Raw genomic sequence first — 25,271 nt, 5'->3', positions numbered from 1 at the left:
TGGGTTTTCCACAATGTGTTAACCAGATGGAAGAACTGAGCAAAGCATTCCAGGAGGAAAACGGAGGCTGGGAAACGGAGAGGAGCTAGAGAACAGGTTCCAGAGGCAGCTTGGCGTTATTAAGTTTCAAAGTGCAGGAGATAGGGGCCAGGTCTTTACAAGAGAGCTGTCTGTAGGATTTCATCCAGAAATCCGTACAATACGCCATCTGTGCTAAATACCGTATTGAAAGGTTTAATTGCATGATCTGTACAGAATTCGCATTACTAGATGATGCCGTTTTCTTTACCCTCTAGGACCTGTAAGGAGTAACCAGCTTCAGTCACCTGAATTTTGTTTCGGTCACTTCAATAAATGTTTATAGACGTGGAGGCGACCGATCAGCAGCGGGTACAGCGGCTGCTCATACAGAGCGGGTCAGGGAGGCGGTGAGGTGTGTGCAGCGTGGAGCCGTGTCATTGCGGGAAGACCAGCTCTCTGGTCGCCACAGGAATAGATGAAGGACTGAGAGTATGGATGCGATGGATAATCCGTTCTTTCCACGTGAATTATCAAGACCTCAGAAGCCCCTCTGACATGGGAGGGGGGCCCTTTAGGAACAATCAGTGAACAGATGTGTCTGAAGTGGACGCAAGTCTCTCCTCAGGTGTCACACGTTGAAAAGGTGGCCAGTGGAGATACTGCTTGTCCAATGAGCCCTCAGCTTCCTCCCCCAGGGCTGACGAAGCTTCGATCCTGGGTTTTCCATCATGGCCAGAGCCAATGCAGGGATGTTACCAACATCTTGCTATTTTGTTCTTTTCGTAATTATTTGATTAATAATAATGACTGAGCTGCTTAATACTGTATACGTCTGCTAGCATTCTTACCTCCCTTAATAGGACAGGAACCCTGATTTCTGAGTTTAACCCAGGGTGTATAACAAACTCACAGCTATTGAGTGTGAGTTAGAACGTGTATAGTCCCTGGCTGAAGGGGAACATACTCTGAATATTCTGTGACTGACATGCTTAACATGTGATATTGGACTGAATATAACTTCTGCTACATAGATAAGTGGGCACAGAGTTGGGAATGGGGATGGGGTTATTCTTACGATTTCTATCCTGGAAGCTTTGGAGGTAGCTTTAGTTTTAGAGTCTCTTCCTTCATACATAACTCGGGCATACTCTCTTTTACCCTGACACATCTTTGGGGTTTCCTTTCTACTGAAAAGTTCAAGAAACAGAGTCAGAATGTACTGGACTATCAGGACAGCAGGTGTGATGTTGGGAAAAGAAAGCCTCTGGAATCGAAGAGACTTGGGCTGAGACACCTGAAACTGTGGACACTCCCCACCTGTTGCTGGATCCTCTCCAAACACTACCTTCGAGATGCCAACACTTTTTTAAAAAATATACCCTTAGAAAAGCCAAAGTAAAGACTGTAGAAGTAGCCGGGGCTGGAGGGAGAGTAGTTGTGGCTCAGAATGGAAGGTTCGGGACCCCCTGGAGCTCCTTTCCCTCCTGTTAGTGGACTCAGCCCACAATCGCACAATCGCACAGGACACTACAGCCAGAGACTGACTCCGCCACTTCTGCTCACGCATCCTAGGCTGGGGGTCTGGTTCCCCCAGCAGTGATGAGCCCCGGGCATTTGAAGGACACACCAGAATAAAATGACTCACGTAATCATCTTAAATAGAGGAAGCAGAATCAATGAACCAAATCAAACATTGAGAATAAGCATAGTAAATGCTCTCAAAGATATAAAAGGGGGTAAGGGCAGCAGGAAGGAAAAACACGCAGTTATAAAGAAGAAAGGTCATGCGTTTGGTTTAACAACTATAACAATGGCAATAAAGACTCTGATGAACGGGCTAAATTGTTAATGACAGATTAGTGGACATGCCCTGGAGACATTTGGAAGGAAGAAAAAAGGTAGAAAATGTAGGATATACAGAGGAGAGAAGGAAAAGTGCTGTGGTTTATAGAATGTTCTTCTTTCAAGAAGAATAGAAAAAAAGTAAATGGAAGGAAACGGATGAAGAAATAACGATTGCTAACTTACAGGAAATAAAGACAGCACTGTCCTTCGTTGTCCCTTCATTAATATTCTTTTGTGTCATGCAGACCTTGTCTTTTGATCCCCTCCCTTTCTATTTGGTGTTTATGGGGAAATTTTCCATTTTAAAATCTTATCAGCATTATTCACAGTAGCCAAGGTATGGAAACAACCCATCGATGGGCGAGTAGATAAAGAAGAGCTGGGCGTACATTTATATGCCATGGAATATTATTTCTCCACGAGAAATAAGGAAACACTGCCTTTAGTTACAACACGGATGAACCGTAAGACATTATGCTAATTGAAACAAACCTGACAGTGAAAGAAATATACTGTACGATCTCGCCTATATGTGGAATAGAAACAAACAAACAAAAAGTCAAACTCATAGAAGCAAAGAGGCTCCTGGTGGTACGAAGAGGTGGGAGGCGGGAGAAATCGGAGATGTTCGTCAAAGGGAACAAAGTTGTAATTATACAGGATGAATAATTTCAGAGCTTGAATGTGTCGCGTGAGGACTGGACTTTATAATACAGCACTGAACACTGAAAATACGCTAAAGAGGGCTGTCAGGTGTACTCATCGTACACAATGACAACTATGCGAGGCTAATTAACTTGACCGCAGTAATCTTCTCACTGTTTATATGTATATCAAATTATTATGCTGCACAACTTAAATGTATACAGTGTTTATTTAACAATATGTAAATAAAAACCTAACCTTTTCTTAAGTCCTAACGCTACTTTACAACTTTGAGAACAAAAAAAAAAAACAATAAAGAAAACTTATTAAATGTCTTCCACAGAGGTACTTTCTTTATGAAAAAGGGAAATTTTATTTATAATTTATTTTTATTTCATTATGTTCTCCCGCTGATGGCCACCATTCCACTGAGCGCCCTTCAAGGTGGATGTTTGTGTGAAACCCAGGGATACCCTTCCTCTCCCTCCTCGCCCCCTCTTTCCCTTCCTTCCTTCCTTCCTCCTTTCCCTTTTATCTTTTTGAGAGCTTTCTGTGAAGCACTAACTCAGGTGAAATAGACTTCAAAACGTTTGAAAACCTAAGTTCGTAATTATAAGAGGTAAGTGTCAAGAGTAGCTCAGGGAAACGACAAAATGCCAAACTAAGACTAAAACTAGCAAACCGCGGATGACGTGAGTGCGTAGTGACAGCCACGATGAGCAAAGGCAGCAGCAGTTAGTCCAGGGAAAGCTTCCAGGTCTGTTACTGTGTACAGTACAGGCTTTAGTTCTTGACTTCAAAGCAACTGAAATGATCTGGTTACTTAAACACTGTACGAAATGGGATTTTTCAAGCTGTATAAGGTGCCTATGTGTAAATAAAGTAGATAATCAATTGAGTGGGAGTGGTGTGGTGACTTCTTTCATGCTACAGATTCCCGGGCTGTGTTTACACTTGTGGACACTGTGTAATGGTTAATAGTGACCGTTTCACTCCCAGAGGTGTCCCGGTTTGGGTAATAGATTCTACGTTCATGCAGTGTATCAGCAACATATTTACACGTAGGTGTTCTTGAGTTATTTTAGACTTTGGGGTCCTCTCGGACTCATGCTTCACCCGTAGATCTTTAGTGTAAAAAGAATTCAGGGGTCTGATTATGGCTGAGGGTCTGCTTAAAGCACAGCTGAAATTACGTCTGTCAACATGTTATAAAGTAATAACCTCAACATGCTGGGCTGACAGACAAGAATAACTGCTGGACAGCCTCTGGGGCTGGGAGCGTGTAGGGATCTTGCATAAGAAAAACTATAGGGTTCTGTGAAAAGGATCTGGATGAAGCCATGAGCAGGAGAAGCAGTGAGCGGTGATTGTGCAAATCAATCGTCATCATCATCCTCCTGGTAAATGGGGAGAAAAATGATGTCTGCACCATGAAACTTCAGTTGAGTTTTCCAATTTTTAAAAGTAGAAAACCAGCCTCCATTGTTAACCAAACTAATCCAGAATGTGGAAAGGAGCAGGGAAAAGAGAAATCCAAATAATGCAAGAGTACTGAGTTCCACGAGCAATAGAAAGTAGTTAGAGAAACAGAAAATTCTAGAATGATGTTAGTATGAATGATTCATGCCTCCAAAGCTTGGGTTCCGTAATAGGTTATTACCGTAAAAGACATATATGCACTTTTTAAAAAGTATTTTATGAGCTTCAGAAGGAAGAATTTTCAAAAAGGAATTTTGAAGAAATTCGATCTTCAGGGTATGAAGCAAAGTGAGATGTTACTGTCATGACCCACCTAAATGTTGTCACATTTGGTAAATTCTTGAAGGTCAAAGACTACTTTCAATCATCACATGAGAACATGAGTTCATGGTAAGGGGCAGCCAGGGACACTGTCTTGTGCATCACAGAAAGGGGTTGAGATTTAAACCCTCATCTCACAATCACCTCTCCGATACCTCTGAATGAGGGCTGAGAGAGAAGAACATTCTGGGAATTTAATGCCTGGCAGGTATTATTTGCTGGCTTTTAAGAATGTGTGTGTGTGTGCAAATTTCTTTCTCTGGTGAACCCTATACACAACCATAATTAGCAAGAACACATTTTATGTGCTGCCGTAGAGATCGGTGCTGACTCTGAAAATTTAGTAACCACCATAAAGGGTATCAGACATAACTGCATCTGTCACTCGTCTGGATTTGGTAGAAATACCAGGAGAAGGAGACAAGTCTGCTGTCACTCTATCATCTGATGTGGCCGTGTTCAAGTTGTCCTTTTTGGATATATTCCCTGGGATTCTTGGTCCACAATACAGATGTGGTCCCTGACTTGTTCTCATTTGGGACAGGTCGAAAGAGCTAAGAAAAAAAGAGGTTAAAATTTGAGCAGTTTTTCAATCCCAAAAGTTATTAAACATTATTCAGTCTAAAAAGGAATTTGTTCAAACTATATTTTAGACTGTCTGGAATTAGCAGCATATTTCAAAATCTTCTTCTTCGCATTGACTATATAGATCCATCAAGTTAAAAAAAAACGAAATCAGTCTTTATTGGACAGGAAATACCCCTGCAGAGCAGACAAATTTGAAAACAGATAATTGGGATCATTTTTCGCAAGTATTGTAAAATAAATCTGGATCAAAATATTCACACCATTTATTTCTTTTAAGAATATTTGATGTTCTGCTCAACTGTCAAATCATAGGAAAAATGTATAAGGAATTTCTAAAAAGCTATCGGAATATTTAGAACATTTTCTGCCATGAATGTTACATCTTCTTTTGGCTCACACAAAACTCTCCAAATCTTTCCTCTTGATGAGTCACTAAACATTTTGCAGAACTGAATCTGGGTGTAAGATGTAAAAGCAACCAGATAAGGGATTAAATATGGAAACGGGTTTCTTTCTGACAGCTAAAAGGTGTCATGAATTTTAAATGCTTTTTCTTAAAAAGAGTCAAGCTTTTCTCCTTAAGAGTGTTTTCCTTTGACTCTAGAAATTATTTCAGCTGCTTATGGTGAGGTGCTGTGGACTGGTCTGCAAGCAGTCGCCGTTCTGAGGTAAGATACGCAAAAAATCAGACCTTAAAAACTTTTATAGTCATTTGAGCATTGATAGTAAGTTTATATCTGTTTAATCTAATAAAAAATTTAGGGGCTTTATATATTTTATATTTAAATTTAGGGGCTTTATATATTTTATATATTTTTCATTTCTCTAATAATTTGATTTTTATATATTTTGTGAAAGTTGAAAACTTTAAAAAAAACTTATTTCGGCACACAGTTTGAGAAGCATTTTTCTAACACACACAAAACACTTCTAATTGATTTTCCCAAATTAAAGATGTCCTGTGACTCCATATGCCTTTGAGAATCACAAGTCACTTAGATCTAAATGAGCACCAAAGTGAGTAGTGGTGGAGGCGCTTATAGCTTATCCGCAGGTTATTTTTTTTTTTTAATTAATTAATTAATTTATTTATTTATGGCCGCGTTGGATCTTCGTTGCTGCGTGCGGGCTTTTTCTAGTTGCAGTGAGTGGAGGCTACTCTTCATTATGGTGCAGGGCTTCTTGTTGTGGTGGCTTCCCTGGTGGTGCAGTGGTTAAGAATCCACCTGCCAACGCAGGGGACATGGGTTCAATCCCTGGTCAAGGAAGATCCCACATGCCGCGGAGCAACTAAGCTTATGTGCCACAACTCTAGAGCCCACGAGCCACAACTACTGAAGCCCGTGTGCCTCAATAGGTTATTTTTTTTAATGGAGACAACAGAATCAAAATTGATTGAGAATATATTTTGGAAGCATCTATAATTTATAGTTTCATTTATATGAACCTAGTTAAAAAGTTAAGGCTGTGATGTGTAAAGAGCAGAAGGCATAAAGAGTAGCCTAGTTAAAATCCCAAGGTTAGGAAAGTTAATTCCAGCTTCAGCCAAAGGACGTTCTGTCAACGCGTGTGTGGCCGAGGCTTTAGGTTTCATCCTTGTGATCTAGGTAGGCCTGCTAACTGAAGCCAGATCAGAGCAGGAAGGCCAGATAGACCCGTCCTCGGTTCATTCCCTGATGGCAGAGTGCACTTCCTCAGTCCTGGGGGACGCCGCCGAGGTCAAGGTCACAGGACCCACAGAGGTAGATGAGCTCCTCCCTCTCTGCCGTCCCAAGGAACATCCATGTTCAACAAGCTAAGCCACGTTGTTAAACTGTTAAATCCAAGGGTGACTTTTGTTTTTAACTGAAGTTTGCAAGGGAATGAAACATGAGATAAACATTTCTCAATTTTAAGTTCCCATTTACCATGATTTAAAAACTCACGGGGTCTTCCTCTGAGCATCCGCTTTCCAGCAGGAGCTATAAAAAACTCGAAGGGCCGTTTTTCTTTCCTTTAAACATGGCTTCTTAAAAAGATTTCATGTGTTAAAATGTTTAAGACGAACAGATACGTATTACACAGAGCCGTATATTTTTGCTCGAAAACGATCGTCCCAGAACGTAAAGAGAAACCAGTTTTCATGCTAAAAAGACAACATAGCATGCAGACATTTTGCACGTTGAATACATTTTGAGACTGACGGGCTTAGATCAATGCTCGAACAGTCCTTCCTAATCTGGGCAGGTGGACCATCGATTTACAAATGAAACCCACACCTACTCACTTCAGGGACTAGGACTTCGGGGGGCATTTCTCCTTCTCCCTGAGTAGGGTTCTTTTGGAAGGCATCGTGCACAACCCCTTCATTATCTATTGCCAGGTTATCATTGCCTTTGTCCATTCACTCATCAACAAATATTTCAGCATCACCTGTATGCTGGGCCCTGGGATGGTTACTAGGTACCCAGTGTTTAATAAAACACCAGGATCCCAGCTTTTATGTAGGTAACAGTCCAGCAGGAGAGGCAGACAATGAACAAGAAGATAAATATGTCACTACAAACTGCAAAATGCTAAACAGGAGACAAAAATAGGGCTGTGCTGAAAAAATGATACGGAGAAGCCCTCTCTCTGCCGTTTCCTGGGTCCTTATCTCTCTGCTCAGCTCTCCCCAGGGCTGGTGTGAGGTTTACCTCCTTTCAGCTCCTGGTCCCATAGTTCTGTGAAAATCCCTCCAGCCCAGAGGGTCTCATAGGACACTTACTACAAAAACTCCCACCCCGTCAGCTACAGCCACAGCCATCGGGAGCCGCGTGCTATGACCCCCTCCCGCTAATGACTGGGTCCTTCTGGAACAGGACCCCACATCCTTCACCCCCTCTCCCCACCCCTCACCCTGTTGCAGAAATAAGCAGATTTTCCATTGTTAAGTTGCATTTTTGTTTCCTGTGTTACTCCCTTGCCCTGGTTTGCCCTCTGTTTCCATGAATCATAATTTCTAGATTTTTCTGAGATAGTTCTGATACCAAATACTCTGTCTCTTTATTCTCATAAAATTAAACAAATGTTAGAATTACAGTGTTTGAGCTTTAAAACTATATTCGAAAGTCACTCTTTGCACCAAAAGTAGAAAAAAATTAAAAAGGCCATGGACCCCCACCCCCCGACAAAGCATGATGTCACTCACTCCTCTTCCACTGTTACCTGTTGAAAACCTAGTCATCCTCCATGGTCCAGTTCAGAGGCGCCTTTCTTTGTGAGTCCTTCCTAGACCAACCAAGCAAGAATAAAGCTATTTTCTTCCTCTGACCTCCTAAGGCATGTAGTCTGTACATCACTAGGAACTCATTGCAAATTACCTCTTATCATAGACATTTTTATAGGATCAGGATATTCTTTCCCCTTCCTACTCAACTGTATGTTTATTGAAGGCTTTATTTTTACCCTTAGCCAAGATTTGCCATTGTCTTTTGCAAATAAGTATTTTTGAAATAAATGGATCAATGGCTAAATCAGTGCATGAAGATGTTCATTGGAAATATTACTTTACCAAGGATTGATTGTTTATGTCAGACCAGTCACATATTTCAGCAATGCACAGAAATCTCATCATATTTACTTATGGACTTATTATTTACCAAACTCTTCATACGCTCATAATATCAGAGCAATACTAAGCTGTTACCATATTCTAGGTGTCTAGATACTACGGTGAGAAAAAAAAAGGAGTGATTATCCTTTCTCTTAAGAAATGTATAGATCAGTGGGGGACACAGACATTAATTAGTTTCTCACACAAATAAATGAATAATGACAACGGTATCAACCACTGGCAAGGAAATTTCCTTCCTTCTCAAGAGGCTACTAAATAGCTGAGTTGACCCAGACTGGGAGGTCAGGGTGGGCTTCCCAGGGGCTGTGCTGCTGGACTTGAGATGTGGGGGGAGATCACAGAGGGAACAGGATGTCCCTGGAGGAGGAGAGAACATGGAGGTGAAGAAACTGAGAAGGTCCCTGATGCTGGAGGTAATGAGAGGCACAGGGAGGTGTGGCTGGGGCGTGGGTAGGGCTGGGACCCTCTGTACAGAGCACTCTGCTGTGGTGTTAACAACAGATGGGAGAGAATGATAACTTTTTTAAAAATTTTGGCTGCACTGTTAGGCTTGTGGGATCTTAGTTCTCTGGCCAGGGAGCGAACCTGTGACACCTGCAGTCACGGAGTCCTGACCATGGACCACCAAGGAACACACTACTATATATAAAACAGATGACTAATAATAACCTGCTGTACAGCACAGGGAACTCTACTCAATACTCTGTAATGACCTATGTGGGAAAAGAATCTTAAAAAAAAAGAGTGGATATATGTATATCTATAACTGATTCACTTTGCTGTACCCCTGAAACTAACACAACATGGTAAATCAACTCTACTCCAATAAAAATTTAAAAAAACCCCACAAAACAGATGGGAGGCAGAGGGGACCACATGGCTCTAAGACGTAGTCAGGAGAGCAGAGTCCGCGAGACAAGATGCTGTCTGGACTAAGGCAGAGATGGAGAGAAGATGGAGCTGAGTAATGCTCGGGAGACACGGCGACTTGATGTGGTGGGTGTCTCTGCGTGAGGGGATGAGGGGGTGGCAGGGGGCATACAGGAAGCCTCCCTGGTCTCCATCCTGCTCACGTGTTTGAGGGTGTTGACATTCACTGACCGGAAACTGGATTTCAGGGGGTGGTGAGACATGCTGGGTGGAACGTGAGGAGTCCGCTTTCAGACCAAATGAACCTTGTGTTTAAGATATTGTCGATCCTTTCTTTCAAACATTTAGAGAAGAGCTAACACCTATCCTTCTCAAACTCTTCCAAAATATAGCAGAGGGAGGAACACTCCCAAACTCATTTTACGAGGCCACCATCACCCTGATACCAAAACCAGACAAAGATGTCACAAAGAAAGAGAACTACAGGCCAATATCACTGATGAACATAGATGTAAAAATCCTCAACAAAATACTAGCAAACAGAATCCAACAGCACATTAAAAGGATCATACACCATGATCAAGTGGGGTTTATCCCAGGAATGCAAGGATTCTTCAATAAATGTAAATCAATCAATGTGGTACACCATATTAACAAATTGAAGGATACAAACCATATGATCATCTCAATAGATGCAGAAAAACTTTCAACATAATTCAACACCCATTTATGATAAAAACTCTCCAGAAAGTAGGCATAGAGGGAACTTACCTCAACATAATAAAAGCCATATATGACAAGCCCACAACTAACATCATTCTCAGTGGTGAAAAACTGAAACCATTTCCTCTAAAATCAAGAACAAAACAAGGATGCCCACTCTCACCACTATTATTCAACATAGTTTTGGAAGTTTTAACCACAGCAATCAGAGAAGAAAAAGAAATAAAAGGAATCCAAATCTGAAAAGAAGAAGTAAAACTGTCACTGTTTGCGGATGACGTGATACTATACATAGAGAATCCTAAAGATGCTACCAGAAAACTACTAGAGCTAATCAGTGAATTTGGAAAAGTAGCAGGATACAAAATTAAGGCACAGAAATCTCTGGCATTCCTATACACTAATGATGAAAAATCTGAAAGAGAAATTAAGGAAACACTCCTATTTACCATTGCAACAAAAAGAATAAAATACCTAGGAATAAACCTACCCAAGGAGACAAAAGACCTGTATGCAGAAAACCATAAGACACTGATGAAAGAAATCAAAGGTGATACAAACAGATGGAGAAATATACCATGTTCTTAGATTGGAAAAATCAACATTGTGAAAATGACTATACTACCCAAAGCAATCTACAGATTCAATGCAATCCCTATCACACTACCAATGGCATTTTTAACAGAACTAGAACAAAAAACTTCACAATTTGTATGGAAACACAAAAGACCCCGAATAGACAAAGCAATCTTGAGAAAGAAAAACGGAGCTGGAGGAATCAGGCTCCCTGACATCAGACTATACTACAAAGCTACAGTAATCAAGACAGTATGGTACTGGCACAAAAACAGAAATATAGATCAATGGAACAGGATAGAAAGCCCAGAGATAAACCCACACACATATGGTCACCTTATCTTTTAAAAGGAGGCAAGAATATATAACGGAGAAAAGACAGCCTCTTCAATAAGTGGTGCTGGGAAAACTGGACAGCTACATGTAAAAGAATGAAATTAGAACACTTCCTAACACCATACGCAAAAAATAACTCCAAATGGATTAAAGACCTGAATGTAAGGCCAGACACTATCAAACTCTTAGAGGAAAACATAGGCAGAACACTCTATGACATAAATCACAGCAAGATCCTTTTTGACCCACCTCCTAGAGTAATGGAAATAAAAACAAAAATAAACAAATGGGGGCTTCCCTGGTGGTGCAGTGGTTGAGAGTCTGCCTGCCGATGCAGGGGACACAGGTTCGTGCCCCGGTCCAGGAAGATCCCACATGCCATGGAGCGGCTGGGCCCGTGAGCCATGGCCACTGAGCCTGCACGTCCGGAGCCTGTGCTCCGCAACGGGAGAGGCCACAACAGTGAGAGGCCCGCGTACCACAAAAAATAAAAATAAACAAAAAAAATAAACAAATGGAACCTAATCAAACTTACAAGCTTTTGCACAGCAAAGGCATCCATAAACAAGACAGAAAGACAACCCTCAGAATGGGAGAAAATATTTGCAAACGAAGCAACTGACAAAGGATTAATCTCCAAAATATACAAGCAGCTCATGCAGCTCAGTATCAAAAAAACAAACAACCCAACCCAAAAATGGGCAGAAGATCTAAATAGACATTTCTCCGAAGAAGATTACAGATTGTCAAACACATGAAAGGATGCTCAACATCACTGATCATTAGAGAAATGCAAATCAAAACCACAATGAGGTATCGCCTCACGCCGGTCAGAATGGCCAACATCAAAAAATCTACAAACGATAAATGCTGGAGAGGGTGTAGAGAAAAGGGAACCCTCCTGCACTGTTGGTGGGAATGTAAATTGATACAGCCACTGTGGAGAACAGTATGGATGTTCCTTAAAAACTAAAAATAGAGCTACCATACCACCAAGCAATTCCACTACTGGGCATATACCTAGAGAAAAGCATAATACAAAGAGAATCATGTACCACATTGTTCATTGCAGCACTGTTTGCAATAGCCAGGACATGGAAGCAACCTAAGTGTCCATCGACAGATGAATGGATTAAGAAGATGTGGCACATATATACAATGGAATATTACTCAGCCATAAAAAGAAATGAAATTATTTTTAGTGATGTGGATGGACCTAGAGTCTGTCATACAGAGTGAAGTAAGTCAGAAAGAGAAAAACAAATACCATATGCTAACACACATATATGGAATCTAAAAAAAAAAAAAAAGGTTCTGATGAACCTAGGGGCAGGACAGGAATAAAGGACAAGGGCAAGGGGAAGGGGAAGCTGGGACGAAGTGAGAGAGTAGCATGGACATATATACACTACCAGATGTAAAATAGATAGCTAGTGGGAAGCAGCCGCATAGCACAGAGAGATCAGCTCGGTGCTTTGTGACCACCTAGAGGGGTGGGATAGGGAGGGTGGGAGGGAGACGCAAGAGGGAGGAGATATGGGGACATATGTATACGCATAGCTGATTCACTTTGTTATACAGCAGAAACTAACACACCATTATAAAGCAATCATATTCCAATAAAGATGTTAGAAAAAATTCTTGTTGGTCCTTGTTGCACTTATTCTATTTGCCTTATGTGTTCACTAGGCTCTGGCTCCAGAGCTGAAACAATCGTGGAAAATCTGAAGACAGTGAACTAATGTGGTGTCTGTCCCGCTGGGATTTAGCATTTCAGCCCGAGCTGATGCTCCCTTCTCCAGGGCTTACAGGCCTTAGGTGTTTTCAAGAGAGCTAATGCCCTGAACCGCTGAGAAGCTACCAGGGAGCTTAGAAGCTTAACTCTGCAAGGGGAGAAAAAAGTGCACCCGGATGTCTTCCTTGTTAAAGAGGCATTTGAGAGCACAGAACAATGATTCAGTGTAGTATAATCATTCTGAGTGATACGGCTTTGATGCAAGCAGATTTCTGAGTTTAGTGAAGTTTGAACTTTACAATCCATGCTGGAAAAAAGAGTTTTAAAGAATTTTTGATAGTGCTTGAGATTGCTGGAGAATTGTATGTGCTTTTTTCTTTACAAGTTCCATATGTTTTCTAAAAATCAACGTGTTTTATTCTTACAATTTTAAAAACTAAAGTTTTACAGTTAATAAAACGCCGTTTTCTTTACCGAGTTCCACATGGATTTTCGCCTGAGGCGATAAACGCCCGATGTGCGTAAACTACACAGTGGGAGGGGCAGCGTCTGATGCTGGTCCCTGTTATGGATTACGATGGGCGTGGATATAGACGTTGCCATGGCTGCAGTGCACGACAGCATGTGTATCAGGAGCAACAGCCGTAGGGGACCCTCACTGTGAATGCCGGGCTTGCAGAACAACAGTTCTCTGGGCCAATAGCACTTAGAAGTCCACAGTGATAGCGTCCTGGGACTAGACAGCGCCCCCCACCCCCACCCCCAACTTGCTCTGGTGTGTCCGTCACTGTTTTGCTTTCCACACAGAAGAGCCCGCGTCTCTAAGTGGCCTGTCCACATCCAAGCCTGGCCACAGTGTCTGCGTTGCGATGCTCTCTTTGTGTTTGTGTTAGGAGGCTGCTGAGCGCTGCTGTCGTATTTAATGAGCCTTTATTAGACACACTCCCTGAGGGTCTTTTGTCAATAGAAGGTCCAACTTTAAAAACCACTCAATATACATTTAATCAAATATGCGCTCTGAGAATGAAAGACACACAGTGTTTACCACTTGGTCTAAGTCTCCCAGACACTGATATTTGCATTTGTCATAAATATCACTAGCATTTCCTCATCTGGCGTCTTAGCCTGGGCTTTGATAACAAAATACCACAGACATTTATTTCTCACAGTTCTGGAAGCTGGAAAGTCCAAACTCAAGGGGTCAGGTCATTTATTTTGGTGAGAGCTGTCTCCCTGGTGTACAGATGGCTACCTTCTTGCTGTGTTTTTACCTGGCAGGAGAGAGGGAAAGGGAGGGAGGGAAAGAGGGGCGGAAGGAGGACGGATGCTCTGGTATTTCGTCCACAAGGACACTAATCCCATCATGGGCATCACCCCCATGACCTCTAAACCTAATCTAATTATCTCCCAAAGCCCCACCTCCAAATACCTTCCTGGGAATTAGGGCTTCTACATATGAATGTCTTGGGGGTGGGTCAGGGAGACACAATTCACTCCACAGCACCTGGGTCTACCACCCTCTGATCATCTCACTATGGGTTGGGGTAGGAGAGGGTGAGGGGTCCACATTTCAGTCTTTCAAGGTCAACTGTTTTGGTCTTATTATATACTGTGTTTCATGCTTTCATTTTATTGTTCCTTCTCCTACAAGGTCCCTTCGGTAATAGGTATACTTGTTTATTTTATCATTAGTTATTTTGCAGGCAATGCATTTTTCAATTGATTTTTTCTTCTAGAACTGCCTCATAAACAATCCTATTACTCAGTTTCCAAGTTGTGGTTACTGGTATGACCTGCAATCTCATCGGTCCCAATGTCTGTCCCTGATGCACACATAACGAAGCCGCTGGTTGTGATACTGTCTCTTCTGTGAGCTACTGTGTCTGCTTTTATTCTTCACACACAGCACAGTCTTCTTTAAGTATCTATTGTTGTCTAGTTAAATAACTCTGAACTTTTAAAAAAATCCCCAAATAAAATATTCTTATTTTAAAAGGGTTGAATATTCTCGCACGTACATATTGCGTGATTGATATTAATACAACAAAATTATGGAAACATTTATATGCAAAATTAAGCAAACTTTAAGTGAAAGTATGTTCTCCTCACTTTGAGGTATGTCTGGAAATGGAATTGCTGAGTCATACAGGAAGCTCTATGTTTAACATCTTGAATGCCAACCAAAATGCTGTCCAAGGCAGCTGCACTCTTTTACAACCCCATCAACAATGTATAAGGGTTCCATTTTCCTTACGTCCTTGCTAGCCTTTGTTATTGTTTGCCTTTTTTATTCATCCTAGTGGATGTGAAGTGCTGTCTCATCATGGTTTTGATTAACATTTCCCTAATGACTTTGAGTATTATTTCATGTGCTTATTGGCCGTTTATAGATCTTCTTTGGTTACATGTCTATTCAAGTCCTTTGTTAATTTTGTCTACCTTAATGGAAATATATTTGACATATAACATTGTGTAAGTTTAAAGTATACACTGTGATGATTTGGTATGTATTGACATTATGAAATGATTACCACGGTAAGGTTAGTTAACACATCCATTGCATGGTTACCATTTGTGTGTGAGTGTGTGTGTGTGTGTGTGTGTGTGTGTGTGTGTGGTGAGATCATTTAAGATCTCTCTTAGCAACTTTCAAGTATATAATACAGTATTGTTAACCATAGTCATCATGCTGTACAGTAGATCCCTAGAACTTATTCATCTTATAACTGGGAATTTGTGCCCTTTGATCACCATCTGACACTTCCCCCACCCCTTGGACTCTGGCAACTACCAATTTATAAAAAATAAAAACAACCCAAATATCTATCTACCGAGGAATAGATAAACAAAATATGGTATATCTATACTGCGGAATATAACTGGCAATTAAAAGAATAAGCTGCATGCATGCTACAATATGGATGAAACTTGAAAACATCGTGCTAAGTGAGAGAAAAGTCTTTGGTGAAAAGACATTCACCAAAGTCTACACTGTTTCCATTTATAGTTCCACAACAGGCAAATACGCAGAGACAAAGTCGCTTAGGAGCTGCGGGGGATCGGGGGAGGGAGAGGACAGGGCAAGATTACTAATGTGTATGAGATTTTTTTTCTCAAGTGAAAAAGTATTCTAAAATTAGAAAATGGTGAAGGTTAAACAACTCTGCAAATATACTAAAAGTAAGAAACCAAAATACAAAATTGTACACTTCAGAAGGATGAATTGTATGGTACGTGACTTATATCTCAATAAAACTGTTAATTTGTTTTAACTAAGCAAATGCCGTTCTTGTCTTTACCTGCGAGAGTGTGATGGTCTGCCACAAGGCCTGTAAGCAAGATTAAGGATTTGGGAAATTGAATAAATATAGCTTTTTATTTCCTCAAGGAAATTATCAGGGGCAGTAACAGGTTTCCCCCAACTTTTATTCTGAAAATTTTCAAACCTACAGAAACACTGAAAGACTAGTATAATAAACACTCAAATACACTTTGTCCATATCCGACAATTATTAATACGTTAATAACTGTTAACGTATTACCACCTGTGTGTGCGCATGTGCATCTGAATGATCAGATGGTGAGTCGCAGATATCATGGTCCTCTCTCATCAATACTCCAGATCCAGAATGTGTCTCCGAAGGACAAGGATGTTCTCCTGTATAACCTCAGCACCGTCACCGGCAAGAGACCCACAGGTGACAGTATGTGTAGCATCCTAGTAGATGATACACAGTCAGTAGTCTTGTTTCCCCAGTGCTCCCAGCAAGGCACGTTATAGCTTTTTATGGCCCAGATCCAGGATCAAATCATTGCCTGACATCTAACATCTTTCAACCCAAGACGATCTCCCTACTTCTTTTATCTTCCATGTCACTGACATTTTTAAGGAGTCAAGGCCAGTTATTTTTTTAAATGTCCTCTAATTTTTTTTAAAGTATAGATTCATGTTACACACTTTGGGCAAGAATATCACGTGGGTGATAATGTATCATATCTGAAAACATGATATCAGCTGTGCCAGTCTTAGTGAAATTCAGTAGAACAACTTGGTTAAAGGTGGGGTATCTGTCAGACCTCTCCAGTGCAAAGGTACCTTTTTAATTCCTAATTAATAAACAATCTTTGTAATTAATAAGTAATACAAGTGAATATTCTGTTCCCCCAAATAATGAAACAGATACTACGTGCTAAGAATTTACGGGGAGTATTTCTGATTTCCAGTGAGCATCGCTGGCTGTGTCTACCCTGGGCTGCCTGGTGGGAAAAGCCTGGGGGATTGTCGGTTCTCAAGTTAACGGTGTCACCGCAGCAAGGATGTGGGGTTGGGGAGTATTTCTTAATCTATATCAGTAGTATAATTACATGGAAATTTGAAGACTTAATAGAAGTCTAATAAAGTGATGTTGCAAACTCCTTCTATACAGTCTGCTTATTTTTAAAATAGATTTAATAGCACCTAATTCTGTAGATTGGTGCCAGGAGAGAGGAGCTGGATGGCATGCAAATGCCCACGGAAAACATCTATGCTCTTGGACGTGGTTAAACTATTGTTTCTGTCCCAAGAAGAGCATGTCTGAATAAACTGCAAGTTGAGGAGAAGCTTAGAGATACCACTTTGCTTTTCTAGAGCACTTTCGTGCCCAACCACTGGACGCACTCAAATCATCATTCAATCTACCTCTAGGAGACATACAGGTGGTAATGTACTACCTACATCATTTCCTTTGAGGGCTGGAGAAAACCAGAGCACAGAATTGTGACCTGCTCTGTGAATCCATCCGCATCCCTGCAGGGGTGGGAGTGCCTTTATGCTTTCCTGCTCATTTCTTTAACGTTAATGAAAAGCAGATTAATTTTTTCATTGGAGGTTGCTATGAGATAAATGAAAGGTGAGGTCAGCTGGGTCTCTTCCTGCTTGAAAATTGCGCAGTCACATCTTCTGAGACACCTTCTTAATTCTAAAACTATCCTGGAGTAAAAGGAGTAATTTAGACCAAGAGATTGAATGAATGCTGAGGAGTGGGGAACAAAGAACTTAAGGAAACACTCAAAATATCTCAAGGATTTAGTTCGGAGGCAAAGCTAGGAATTTAGAGTCTTATTATCCTGGTTTTGAATGGGATTTCAAAACACTAATTAGTGCCCTAACTCTCCCGCAAGCAACCTGTTTCACTCAAAGGCCAGTGAGGAAGCAGAATTAGAAGTGAAAGGAATGATTCTCTAGGCGGCTTTGTTGCCCTTCTTCCCCATCTCACTTAGGACTTAACCATGGGGGAAACCACCGGCAGGAATAAGCTACAGTCTGTGTGAGAGAGACGGGGTCCCTGGGGCTGCAGGTGGCATCAGGAACACTGCTCAGAGCAGGATAGATGGTCTGTGAATTGGGGGTGGGGCAGTAGCAGTTCTGGAAGAACATGGACTTGGTGGTTAGCCTCAAAGCGGATCACACTGGCCAGCTGGAAGCTTTGCCCACTGAGTTGGGCAGACAATGATTCAAGCACTCTGGCTAGATGTGGGACCCATCTGCCAGACCTTCCAACCAGAGTCAGGCTCAGGACCTCCTTCTGTTACCTTCACAGCTGCATATCCTATATAAATGTTAAGGATGGACTTCCTTCAACAAGTTTATATTCTGAAACACAATGTTGAAAAGTACAAACACATCAGTTTGTGAAGTTTAGATCCATACGCTGAAGGAGGGAAGCGCACCCGTTCACTGTCAGAGCCCCTCACATCTGCAGTTCCGATCACTTTCACCTTTTTCTCCTGGAGAGCAAGTGTGTGTTAAGTTGGTGGGAACCCACATTTTTACTGACTGAACCCAGATAATACTATTGACAGAATGGGTGGTATCAGAATCCCCACCACCGCAAACCTAGCTTAGACATTATTACGGGAAAAAGAAAATACTTCCAGTATGTGTAGAAGCCAAAATGGGACCATGACACCTCCACGGACCTTCAGAGCTACCAGCTGACAACAGCAAGATGTGAAACAATGACCCGAGCATCAGCAAGGTCTCAGCTAAGGGCCTGGGTGCTGAGTGTTTCCTGGAATCACAACAGCTAACATCTTTATTAAGATCCGGTGATTTTGTTTGTTTGGAGCAAATTAATTTGTACTTATTTGCATGAAACACATTCAGTTCCCTCCCTTCGGCTAAAAATAGTTTCAATTCCTATCCATTGGGCAGGTCGCCTGTCTGGGTTTTAGACGTGGACATGAAGCCCCCAGGACCCTTGATGAGCTATTGCTTTAGCCACAAAAGGACTGAAGGACACAGTATTAGAAGTGAGGAGGGAAGAACAATGAGAAACAGTTGATGAGAGTTCCAAATGGAAACAAGAGAGGAAAAGAAGCAGACAGATTTTCCTAAGAAATAATAAAAGAAACGTTTTTAGTTTCTACATTACAAGGTTCCATTGAGTGTACTGAGTAAAAATAGGGGGGAGAAAAGGAAACTTCTCATGGAAATTAGCTGATTGCTTCCCAGCCCCCATTTCCCCTCTCTCCTTCCCGACAGTCTTTTCTCTCTGATGGGGACCTGTGGTCCCCGAGAAGCAGACTCCGCCCGCAGCCCTAGGGCTGGATGCTGTGGTCTATTTCATCTCTCTGGCTACAGAGATTGGTTCAAAAGTGGACAGGCTACTATGCAGCCTCAGTTGGTGACTCCCAGGTTTTCTGGGAATGCAGAGATAAACCATTTGAATGAGGAGTGCTGGATCCCAGACAAGGAAGCTGGGAGCTGGTGGCAGCCAACCTGGTCCCCTGGCTTGATGCTGGAAGGCTGAGTGGAGATGCAGGGAGAAACCGAGCCCTTGTCGGCACCCATGTCTCTGTTACTGGAGCACGTAATTCCCTTATTGTTCAAGCTCATTTGGGCTTGGGTTTGTTTCTCTCTGTTAATGAGAATGATTTATAATTGAATCCGAGTAAAAGAAATCTCATCAAGAAATTTCAGAACAGCCAGGATGAAGCTATAGTTCTAAAACCTTCTTGCAAGAAAAAATTAAGTACATCACCTACAAGGAAACGATCAGGCTGACTGTCAATTTTTCAGCAAAATTACCAGGTGGTAAAAATCGTGGGAAAATATCTCCCAAATTTCGTGGGAATATTATTTTTATCTTAGAAATTTATGTAGTGAATCTCTTCTGAAGTGTGAAGCCATGACATTTTCAAATTTACATTTTTAAGTTCGCCTCCCACTACTCTTTCTTAAGAAGTTGCTTAAAGATGTGCTTTCAAAGAAACGAGGGGCTGGAACAAGGGAGAGGAAGACACGGACTGGAGGCTGCACCCGCTCAACCCAATAAGGGATACAGGGATGTCCTGGGACAGCAGCTGTGCCCCAGCCTGAGGGGTGGTCTGCACGAGTGGGTGGGGGGAGAGCCTGGGGCAGACCCCTCTGCAGGGGTGGTCGCTTGTGGGAAAAGCTGGCCTAATGGGGCAGATTGGAAAGAAAAGTCACCTGGAAAAGCAAGCAGTTGAAAAAGTTAGGCAGATGTTTACTATACTGAAGAAAATGCTGTATAAAAATTTCACGGCACACAATCGCTATCAGGGATAATAGTAAGAACACAGACTATTGCTTAGTTATCACAAGATGTGACGTGGCACCATTGGGAGAATGTGAGATGGCTTTTGAAGGGCCCCATTCACATCATGACACAGTGAAATGCACCCTTACTGCCTATAACTTATAGATAATTATGAATAGTTAACAAACGTTGTAGTTTACAACCAAGCGGTTATGAATTTTATTTTTGTTGTTTTCTTACATTTTGGAACCCTTTTTTTCTCAGGTTTCACACATAAGCGCTTGAAAATCTCATAGGTCCTAAGCAATTATCTATAGTGCCTCATAGATAGGACGTGATGGGAGCAGTGTTAGGACAGCACATCATCATCTGCTGTAAAGTGAATCAACTGGAAAAACAGTGAAATTGTGATTAATGACAAAATCAACAACTTACATGTATTGAGCGCTTACCACATGCCAGGCTTGTTCCAAACACTATTTATGTGTTATTTTATTTAATGATCTCACTGACTACATGGTATTGGTATTATTGCTTCTATAGATAATGAACGGATGGATTTTAACCTCTAGCCTAGAGCCGCCCATGCAATATTTCTCCAGAACCTGATGACATCTAAAACAGAAATCAAGAAAGAGCAGAGAAGCACGGTATTTAGAAACATGACAGTCAATACCAGCAGAAAAAAAAAAAAAGAAAAAACTTAAAGTGATCATTTGAAGAGTGGGTTTGCAGGTAGGAAGTGGTAGGGAAAAAAAACTGCTAATTTTCACTTATAAACTTTTTGTACTGTTTGATCTTTGAATATCTGCCTGTATTAATTTACAAACTTTTAAAAAATAAAATAAAGAACATGAAAGCAACAAATGGCATAATTCTGGCCCCAGACAAGCTTTTTCCATGTTACTTTCCACGTGGAGTTGAACTTGGGTGAGTGCTTGTCAGAGTTACTACTACCTGAGTCATGGTAGCAGAACAGAAGGCTCCAGCAGGACCACTGCAATTCCCAGGAGCCGATTCTCCTCTGCCTCGCCGCACTGTGATGCTTTTCACTGTTTTAGACTAGAATTCAAATAGTGATGTGAGAAAGAGACACGAAGAATTTCAATAAAATATTTGCATTCTGAGTTAGTTGCATTCAGGAGCAATGCCATAGCCTGCTCTCCACTTACATATTGAAATTCCTACTCCTTTGCTCATTTGCCCAATAGCATTTAATTGATAAATGTTAGCAGATGTGAATTTTTTCATGGTAGGTCCTGTTGGTGGAGGAAACTGCTAGGTACGTATGAGCTAAAACAGAGGCAAACAGAAACTTAGCTGGAGTGTGTGTGTGTGTGTGTGCGCGCGCGCGCGCGCGCGCGCCTGCATGTTGGGAGGGGTTTAGAGATACAGACCCTAATCTCATCTACTGAATTAATCTAATTCCTGAAAGCTTGAATCTTTGGGTCTTATTCCAATAGTTAAAATATCCTAACATAGTTGATCTTTGTACTCAGACATATTTGATCTAGACAGTGCGTTATAAGGAATTGAATTCCTTCTCTTTTTTTTTTTGCGGTATGCATGCCTCTCACTGTCGTGTCCTCTCCCGTTGCAGAGCACAGGCTCCAGACGCGCAGGCTCAGTGGCCACGGCTCATGGGCCCAGCCGCTCTGCGGCATGTGGGATCTTCCCGGACCGGGGCACGAACCCGTGTCCCCTGCATCGGCAGGCGGACTCTCAACCACTGGCGCCACCAGGGAAGCCCCTGAATTCCTTCTTTAGCTTAGTTTTGGGCATTCTGTCTCATATTATAATGCAGTGCTAGAACAAAGATCTTTTGAACACTCAGCGATTGTTCATTTTTTTCCCAGGAAACTATGTCCATGTCAAGAATTTCTCCTACTGGGGCATCATCGCTCACCGCCACTGGCAAACACGCAGCTGAAGACTTACAGAGATAGAGTGCAGGTAGGGCGACAAAAGTCATGGTAAACCTCATTGACAATATCCTTCTTTCTGACAGAAACTTACTGAGACACAGGATCTGAAAAGATGTAAGGTTGGTGAAAACTGAGAACTTTTAAGGTTTGATTCTCTCCCAGTGTACGAAGATGAGTTATTAAATATCCCCAACGCATCCTTAAATTTTTAATGCATACAATGAACAAGGCAGACCACACAACATGGAAACAACAGAAAACTTGTCATTCCCACGCAGGAGAAAGGATGGAGTGGGCATGTACCAGGTGACAAGTCATGGGACACAGAAATGGGAAGTTGAGGAACAGGTAAGGTAAAAACATTGAGACAAATGCTAATGTTTTGTTTCAAACTTCAAAGAACGTTGTCAGTGAACTGTGTAATGATTCTCAGTCTTCTCCTGCCATCAGGGAAGTTCTGAGATGCCCAGCATCTGGTAGTCAAGCCATCAGGGTCCATGACACCATTTTTTTCCCATCAGTTGAGTAATCCAGCCGTAAGTGAAATCAAATTCTTCTTTCCTTACTTTTTATTGATTCAGTATTTTGTTTTAGTAGTCTCTGCTTTTGTGTCAATAGACTCACAAATAACTCAGAATCCTTTCCACATCTATCACCAGGCTCACGGGGCTGCTGTCAGCAGAATCTTCTTTCCATCGTCTCTTGAAAACCAATGATGTGCCCAGCTCCGGGGTGATGATGGCTTTTGCCCTATTTTCCGTGTTTTCTTCAAATCCTGCTGAGTAACCTTTAAGTAAAATTTCTGATAACTTGTGAATCAATTAAATCCCATTTTATTTCTCCACCTTTCAATAAGAATAAGAGTCATTATTGTTGGAACCTTGGAATCAGCATTTGTTTGCATATTCCAAGGCTTTTTGTCTCCTGAGACATCAAGGGCCATGGCTGCCCTTGCTGTTTACAACCAGGGAGGTCAGGTGGATGACCTGTTTCAAAGGTCACTGTCACCCATTGTCTGAATGTGTCTTCCTCTCATTACCTGTAGGTGTGTGACAGGGGAAATAATACTCATCCCAGTTTTCACTACTAATATAACGGGGAAATAGGTTGAACCATAAAATTTTAGCTTTTTCTAAGTTGACATTCTCTTGACTTCCTCTCTACAAGGAGAAAGTGAAGTTCAGTATCACAATGTCTGAACAGTTTTGCAGCACAATTAATATGTTTTTGTTAAATAAAGACCAAAATTTACTTAGATGGGTTCTCTCAGAAACAAAGAACTTTTAAAAAATCTAACTCCACCAACTCTTTCAAGCCATTTAGGAACTGCCAATAAATTTTTAAGGAAGAAGGAATGAAAGGAAGGAAGGAAGGAAAGAAGGAAAGAGGGAAGGAAGGAAAGAAAGAAAGAAAGAAGGAAAGAGGGAAGGAAGGAAAGAAATAAAGAAAGAAAGAAGGAAAGAAAGAAAGAAGGAAAGAAAGAAAGAAAGAAAGAAGGAAAGAAAGAAGAAAAGAAAAAAAGAAAAAGAAAGAAAGAAAGAAAGAGAAAAAAGAGAGAGAGAAAGAAAGAAAGAAGAGGAATGACTCCTGTACCAGAGTTAAGTCTGGGACCTTCTAACTTACATGTCTCTTCAATTACATCAGTTGAATATGCTTTTAAGAAATTCACTTTAAAAATTCAGTCAGTTGGACTGAAATTTTTTTCTTCAAGTTTTAATACCATAAATTATTTTAAAAATATTAAAATGTTCACAAGACCACAGATTCAAATAGGAAAGGCAGGAAGTACATGCCCAGTCATGAGCTACCATGGTGGTTTCCAGCTTGGAGGAGTCATAGACCAGAAACACCTTGAAAAATCTTTCAAGGGAATTGAACCAAATTACCAACTTTTGATTTTACTAAGTAAGAAAAAACAAGTGAGGAAAATTAACACACCAAACAACAAAACACATGATCTCAGAATAAGAATTTTTTAATTTAAAAAAAAATAATTTTTAAATTAAATGAGTTTAGCTTTATGAGAAGTGCAGTGTATTTTTCTGATTTCTTTCATAAGCTCTTACTTGAGAGATGAAAACCTTAATACAAAATAGCCTGGGTAGTTTTATTACTGCGTAGAAATCACTGAGTTAAAGGGCTGACACTTCACTCAGCACCGTTTATGGAAAAGTTCAGAATGTGAAAAAAAATCTTCGTTGGAAGCTCTGCTCCTTCCAGATGAATGAATAGTGTCATTGGGGACTAGAAAAGATAAAAACAGACACATCTGCTCTGCTGCCATCATCCTTAACAAATACAGAAATCTGGAAATGAAGATAAAAAAGATAGATGAACATTTCCAAAAGTATGTTGCATAAAGCACGACTTTCAGAAGCTGTTCTGTGAAAAGTGGCCAAAGACGGGTCGGTGATGTTTGGAGTTTCGTGACGGATTGTGATGTATGGAAGCTCTGAGAAACTGCCATGCTGGACCAGAAAACCTGATTAATTCTGTCCAGCTACTGTCCACGTACATTTAAGCTCAGAACTCCCCTTGTAAGAACTGTGAACCTGGAACACGTCACGTTCTCCAGTGTTTCACTCATCTGTGTGACACTTAGGAGAGCTTTCAGGAAATTAAGGAATTAGTCTAGGCACTGAAATTGTACCGTCTTGAATTATATCCAGTGACTTGAATCATATCCAGTCACTCATTAATTCACATTCACTGAGCAGTAACTGCAGGTAAAATAATATCCTAAACAATGTGAAGAATTAAATAATAAATGAGTAAAGTATAAGGGGTCTAACTTCAAAGATCATAATCTATAAAGAAAAATAAAACTTATTCAAGGAGCAAAAATAAAGTATAAGCACATTAAATCAAGTTGAAGATAAATTATTCAGAATCACTGAAGGTCGAAAATAAAGAGGAAGTAAAATTGGGTTGAAGATATACAGGTTTCTCACAGGTTTTTTTTTCCTAAGCTAAATATTAAATAATTAATTTATTTTATAACTCTGAAAAAGTCATTTAACCCCCCCTGACCTCACTTTCCTTATCTGAAAATGAGAAAATTAAGCTAA

At 41.0% G+C, this 25,271-nt stretch overlaps 1 long non-coding RNA gene across 1 annotated transcript; it reads left to right on the top strand.

Moving 5' to 3' along the window:
- Positions 1–5,503: 5,503 nt before the first annotated feature.
- On the top strand, positions 5,504–22,991 carry LOC132598250 (uncharacterized). Its single transcript, XR_009566265.1, has 5 exons — positions 5,504–5,567; positions 22,135–22,231; positions 22,482–22,551; positions 22,654–22,739; positions 22,863–22,991. It is a non-coding gene; the product is annotated as an uncharacterized lncRNA (long non-coding RNA).
- The last annotated feature ends 2,280 nt before the right edge of the window (positions 22,992–25,271 follow it).

The sequence above is a fragment of the Globicephala melas genome, chromosome 12 (assembly GCF_963455315.2).
Source record: "Globicephala melas chromosome 12, mGloMel1.2, whole genome shotgun sequence".
Lineage (NCBI taxonomy): Eukaryota > Metazoa > Chordata > Mammalia > Artiodactyla > Delphinidae > Globicephala > Globicephala melas.
The sequence above is the reverse complement of the archived record's forward strand: the minus strand, read 5'-3'. Positions and strand labels throughout refer to the sequence as shown.